Raw genomic sequence first — 6,430 nt, forward strand, 5'->3', positions numbered from 1 at the left:
TGTGATAGCTATATAGAACCCTAGTTTGTTAATTTATGAGTACCAGCGCGAGTACTCTGCTTTATTTCCAGGTTGTACATTTTATCAGTTTGCAAGCGCCATTGTTGCCTTCGCCAGGAGCAACCGATGTTGTTTTACTAATGGGCTGCAGTAATAATCAGTTGATTTATATGGGCTTTTGAGGAAATTAGTTTAATCGTACATCGGCAATTGTACTGTACATATTGGGAATTTGTTTGGGGAAGGTTGTCACATGTCGCGAACAATACTCATACAGCAACAGAGAGACACATGAACCAACTAGGAACTTGCACTCTAGACCTTTAAATGGGTCATTGAGAAGCAGCGTTTGTCTGCAATTACGCTGTCTATTTCATGTCTACGCAACGCTAATATCATGATTTCATTGTTTTTTCGTTAGCTAAGGTCGCCCATAATAACCGTGTTGCTGCCATTGATGACCATTGCCTCTTGGCACACGCTTGTAATCTGCGCGATCCGAGAGGTTCGCCACTGCCCTTCTCAAGTATCAGATACGGCGAAACGTAATACTTTCTCCGCTCGAAATACGATGCCCGAGCCATACGGCTTCATAGCAGCAGGGCGCCCATCAGATCACTTGTGTGAACAAAGTTCAGCGGACGTACAACCGATATGAGGGAACTCGAAGAAAGACAGGCCGAAAAAAGTGGAACTGAAACCCAGTTTTATTTTTCTCCAACCAATAAAATGCCCTGACAAACTTTCACATAAGTTAACGAAAATATTTGAAAGGCGTTCGCGGGCCATCGTTAAATATAGTTCTATCCAAAAACAGTTCGTAGACTCTTGCAGTTTTTGCAATTCTTTTGGGTCAGCCCCTGTGGGCCTAAAAAATGTCTCGAACATCGAAAAGGGAATGCAGCCATAGTCGTACAGGCATAATGTTTTTGTCTAGAACACAGCTATTGAGGATTTACAATAAAAATGATAGTAAACAAAATTTGAAAGCTTGATATAACTTCTTGCTTCTTATTCCACAGCTCTGGGTCCGCTTAGGGCTCTGATTTTTCAGGAGTTGTTCGTTCATGGAAGGATTACGCGATATTGCGACAAAGAATATTTACAAAATGGCTTCTTGTCGCATAGCGCATTTACTAAATAGGACAGTAATGCAAGTAAATATCAATAAGAAGTGTTGCTTGAAGAATTAATGGCTGCCTTTGGCCTAACCCTTTAGAAGGCGTATTAGAAAAAACGATTGTGATTCATATTTTGATTCAGCTAAAGTGACACTGTAACGTAATGGAGTCAAAATTAGCAATTTAAAAGACGGCCTGCAAGGTTCATTTTCTACACCTAAATAGGAGAGCCACGGCCCATTAAAGTACCTAAAGTAATTCATGTTTTGCTGCCGATGATAGCGATTGCAGACTCCCTCTAGACAGACATACGGTTAGAGCAGAACTAAGGAGTTAGTGACGTTAATACGTAAATATCTATATGTAGACAGAAGTAATTAGCAAGTGTGCACTTTAATATAATAAATAAATAATAGCTCGAACAGTCTCTTACAATAGAATAAATAGTCCCGTCTTGCTCAAATGTGTTTTTTTTTTTAAAAGTATCAAATAAACCACGTTTACCCATGTACGTTTTAATTTCATTACGCACGAGTATATCCTAACGTGCAATAAATACGCTTGAGGTTTTCTGCCGCTCTAGTATACATAGCAATATGCGTTAGTAAATTTCATACTGACTCGAGTACGGGGGGAGAGTCAGGTCATATATATATATCATCTAGAGTGAACCTTTGATTCGAACGCCAGGACACTGTTAGTTGAATCGTTTGAAAAAAAGGTGTTAGACGACAAAGACTACCGAGTTTTTTTTTCAGTGTTTTTGAGACAGTGCAAAAGAACTGATAAAATATTCTACTCTGTTTGGTTTGTCGTTGCATCTTCAACGTTCGAGCTCGGGTATTTTTCTGGTTACCGTTGAAATATAAACTAGGCGAGCTATGTGTGCAGGTTCTTAATAACTCTGCATCACGCAAGGGCGATTCGCGTTCATTTACGCGAATGTCAACTTACGATATCGTTGTTAAGCAATCAAAGCATTCTAATAACGGTTACGGAGGCAGTTGAATGGAGACGTGTTGTCCTTTGTAGGCGAAATCAATTGATCTGTTTAACTCTTACCGCCATTTTCTTCCAGGTAGCGCCACGGAACTGATGGTTCCACAATCGGATGCTGTGCAAACTATAGCTAGGCCGAGAATGCTGTAATAGCCACCTTGTCCATACTTAGTAGACACGAGTTTGAAGCACGTCGAGGATTGAATTGCTAGTCTTTACGTGCGATACTTGATACTAATTGGCTATTCCCAACTTTTGAACGATAAGTCCTCCGAAGTCGTTTTCCTCGTTAAAAGAAAGCCTTGGAATGTGCTCGGAACCAGCCGAATTTCTCTGCCCAGGTTCCCCTATGGTCCCTTGAAACCGTACGCTGAATTATGACCATGGGGTTAGTCAATTAATCTTGTTAGCAAAACGAATTTGTGCGAAAGTTAAGACTACGCTTTAATGGGGCGCCCCTGATACCTATAGAGTATCGTAGGACCTTTCCGATGTTACTGACCTTTCTACTAAGATTTTTTCCTTATTCCTCCTCAAATTTGTGTAAACAGGAGTCAGGTTGAATAAGCGTCAAAAAATAGCCAATGGTGGGCTTTCATAAACTACGCAGGCACCGAACCGGCCTACACTACTGTATAGGCTCACTAAGTTCCGTTTCTATACCGTTCTTACAGGAGACCTCTAAATAAAGGCAGCTGTACAAGTAGATGGCGCTTATTTTAGATGACGAGAAAAGAGAGTTAACGAAAAAAAACGGAAATCAAGAATGTATAACATAAAAATGTGACGGAAATCAGAGCAATCGAATGGTAGATTTGGTGAGTAATCACGGGGGAACCATTGTAGTTTTCAAACAATCGTTCTAAGTGATTAACGCGAAATTATAACGTCTCTGAAACGCAGACTGAAGACTCGTTGAGATGTAGTCTTTGTTATCTTCGAAGAGCATCTTCTGACTAAGTGACATCAACAAATTGACGATAATGTCAAATGTTAAAATGCATTATTCGTTTGTAATAAGCTGAATGAACCTTTTTGTAGCCTTTCAGGCGCGCACCCGTTTTGATAATTTAGGCAGAATTTTCCCTTTCTTTCTCTCTTGCTGTCGACATTCTGTGCCCGTCTTTTTTCTGTCAATAAAAATGGGACCGCTTAGAAGACCGCCAAAACGAAACGGGGTACACAGATATGCGCTACAAAATAGTCCGATTCGTATTTCTGAACCACACCAGTGTCTAACAGATTTGTGATATGCCAGCGCTACCAATACACCTTTGAACCTTGCAAAAGGCGGGCTTTCGTCGGGCAACTAAGGTCACAAAGGTATAAAAGCGGACACAAATGTTGACGAGGACCGAGAGGAAACCTGAGTTTCGTATTGCACACTAAGGCTTCTATATATATATATATATATATATATCTATTTATGCTGCCTATTCAGTAATACGTTACTTAAGAGGGCCATATCATTTCAAGTCTTTTGAATTTTCTTATTGTAAATCTTGTTTGCAATGAAATCGGTTGTACCCGTGAAGCCAGAACACTTGTTTACATATTATATATCTATATCAGGATAAAACAGATCGCACGAAAAGAACCTTTTTCATTCGTTTGAACTCAAATCTAGAAATTACTAATTTCAGGATTGTGTGGCCAGTTTTCTCGCCGACCGTGTTTAGGGCTGACTTCGACTTCAAAATGGCTATTGGACGCAGATCTTTTTGGCTATACAGATGTACCCAGGCTGGCTGTTTGCGCAATTTGAAAACCTCTTCTACGCTTTTTTTTATTACGGTCAAGACAACGTTTGTGATGATTTTTTTCCAATAAAGCCTTAACAAGATGATGAGCACTGTCAGTAACACCTTCTTCCAATATAAATAACTCAAGCGTCTCATCTGCCGCTAAACGAGTACATCTTTTGCCTCTTTGTTCTCGGGAGGCGCAGTATAATAAAATGTGAAGTAAACAATTCAGCCGAAAGACCACGTATCGATACCCTGTCTGTATCCATATTTCAGTAACATTATTGGCGCCGTCTAGACCCACATGTTCTGACTCATTTGCATCGATTCGGAATAATCGGTTTTTTCTGTCGCCTAAAGGTATTCACTTGCGTTGAGTGAGAGTTACTTTGATACATGCGAGATAGTCAAATATTCTGTGCAAGAAAGCATTGGATCGCCTCTTTCCCTATCAGAGGTTTATAAGGAGAACGTACACCACGAAAAGGCACTGGCCACGTAATCAAGTGCCATTTGAGTGTGCTGCTTAGTAGTGCCTTCGTAAAGGAGCCTGAAATCGATGGTATGCTTTTAAAACACATACACTTTATTGCATTTGCGTGTACAATAAATAATTTTGACTGTAATTTTACTGCCAGCTGTTTTTGCGTGAGTATTTGCTGTACGATGCTGCAGCTGGCTCCCGCTGTGAAATAGGCCCAATATACTCGGACAAATATAGGTTAAGAGCGTGTTTGGGCTGATTGAGCTTATGGACATTATCTTTGAAGTATTGGACAGCTGGTTTTATCAAATCATTAATGTTGTCCCCTCTTTTACCGTGAATGCAGAACAGTTCTGGGATCTTAGAACTTCTCTCGTACTGCTCACTCGTGGAACGTGCAGACGCATTCTTATTTTTCACCTGCTAACATATACGTGGACCATTACAAGGCCATTAGTCAAAGGGGATGATTCTAGTTGCGCTAGCGCGCGTGCACCGGTCGTCGCGGCGCGAGCGGCCTGGTAGTTAGTCACTAAGAGGACGGTACCTAGTCCTCGACAAAGACTCTGCTAAATGTTGTTGAAGATCTGTCCAACTGAGCAGACTACTTCTCTTGAATCTGTTTAGATCAGACGAACAACTGAAGTGAAAACAGCGAGAGTCGCGCTTCAAACGAGAAAATCAGAGTGGTAAAAGCAAACTACGTGAGTTATAGAAGCACTGGGCTTCTGGAGCCCAGTACTAGAAATAGATAGGTAGATAGCATTGCTTTCAGCAGTTGTGGGAATTCCTTTGTAAGATAAGACTGTTTTAAGAACTGACACTGACGTGCTTTCTTACATTTCTTTTTGGTAATGCAGATCGGATATGCCATAAGATCGGTATAACGAGCAAAGTATTCACTCTTTGGAACAAAGACACCAAAGCGAAGTGGGACCCAATGGCAGTTTCTCCGACCTAACTGAACTTTAAACCTGCTGACCTGACGATGATATGGCAATAGGTCTAACGTTTCATAGTTCCTGTGAGCGGTTGGTTTCTATGCAGAGGAGACTACCGAGCAGTAATGGATCTGATAGGGTAAGCACGCCTAACTTAAAATTCATAGTATCGAGTCTTTTTCTCTTTACACTTTTCTTCCTGCAACGCATTCTAGGCCTCATCATCAATAACGGAATTTTGTTCGCCATTACTTATATCTGGCCTTTTCTTAAAAAAAAAATCGATGCAATGTGCTTAAATTCACGCAGGTACCCTCCCCAAATTCAATTTCTTTAGACATTGATTCAAGATATGAGTACATCATACGCAACGTAATCGAATGACCATACGTTAATACGTTGTTTGTATTCGACCTATTGCAGCATCTCCGCTGCCACATGGTCGTGTGTACGACACAAATTCCTGAGTTCCAAAATCGGCCGGCTTAAAGCACTCACTTGCGTCTATCAATATATTTTCAGGCTTGAGGTCGCCGTGTGGAAGACACGCGTTCAAAGTTAGTCGAACACAAACGCTACCTATGCAAGAAAGAACAAAGCCGCCAATTCGTTCATCAACTCTTTGTATTTATGCGGAATATTATACAAACAGTTACTTGGCATGTACCGTCAAATTGTACCTCTGGATTCAGAAACAGTAAAGAAGCTTTGTACTGAATTGGTGATTCATTGCAGCACTGAGATCTCTCTTATTGTAGGTAATTTGTTTTTGTGCTATGTATCGCTTTGATGAGAACTTCACAGCTAACCCGGTGCTCGTAAGAAACAGCCCTTCGCTGCGAAATTAAGCTCTACGTGCTCTCTCAGATCGAGGTAAGGAACCTATATTCTGGCAGCCACAAGATCGACGTATGGTAATACTTGTAAAAGGTTTAAACACCCTGTTCGGTAAAGGTATCCAAATCGTCAGAATCGCGGTATAAACTTAGTAGGAAAAATGAGCTTGACCTTGGGCCGTCAGCCATTGCCCAGCCCCTCTAGCTCGCCGGAAAAAAGTTCCCATTGTAAGCAGTAATACTACAAAGAACTCATTCTCCAAAAATAGTTCTTGTCTATCCAAAATGTCTTTATTTTTTCAAC

The 6,430-nt window shown here is 40.8% G+C and overlaps 1 long non-coding RNA gene across 3 annotated transcripts; it reads left to right on the forward strand.

Moving 5' to 3' along the window:
- Window positions 1-4,361: 4,361 nt before the first annotated feature.
- On the forward strand, window positions 4,362-6,233 carry LOC111268599 (uncharacterized). Of its 3 annotated transcripts, none has more exons than XR_002685306.2 (3): window positions 4,362-4,427; window positions 5,210-5,429; window positions 5,813-6,233. It is a non-coding gene; the product is annotated as an uncharacterized LOC111268599 (long non-coding RNA). The 3 variants fall into 3 exon arrangements; XR_002685307.2 differs by lacking the exon at window positions 4,362-4,427 and adding an exon at window positions 4,971-5,038; XR_002685305.2 differs by lacking the exon at window positions 4,362-4,427 and adding an exon at window positions 4,990-5,053.
- Window positions 6,234-6,430: the final 197 nt, after the last annotated feature.

This window comes from Varroa jacobsoni, unplaced genomic scaffold (assembly GCF_002532875.2).
Source record: "Varroa jacobsoni isolate VJ856 unplaced genomic scaffold, vjacob_1.0 scaffold_1302, whole genome shotgun sequence".
NCBI classification, from domain to species: domain Eukaryota; kingdom Metazoa; phylum Arthropoda; class Arachnida; order Mesostigmata; family Varroidae; genus Varroa; species Varroa jacobsoni.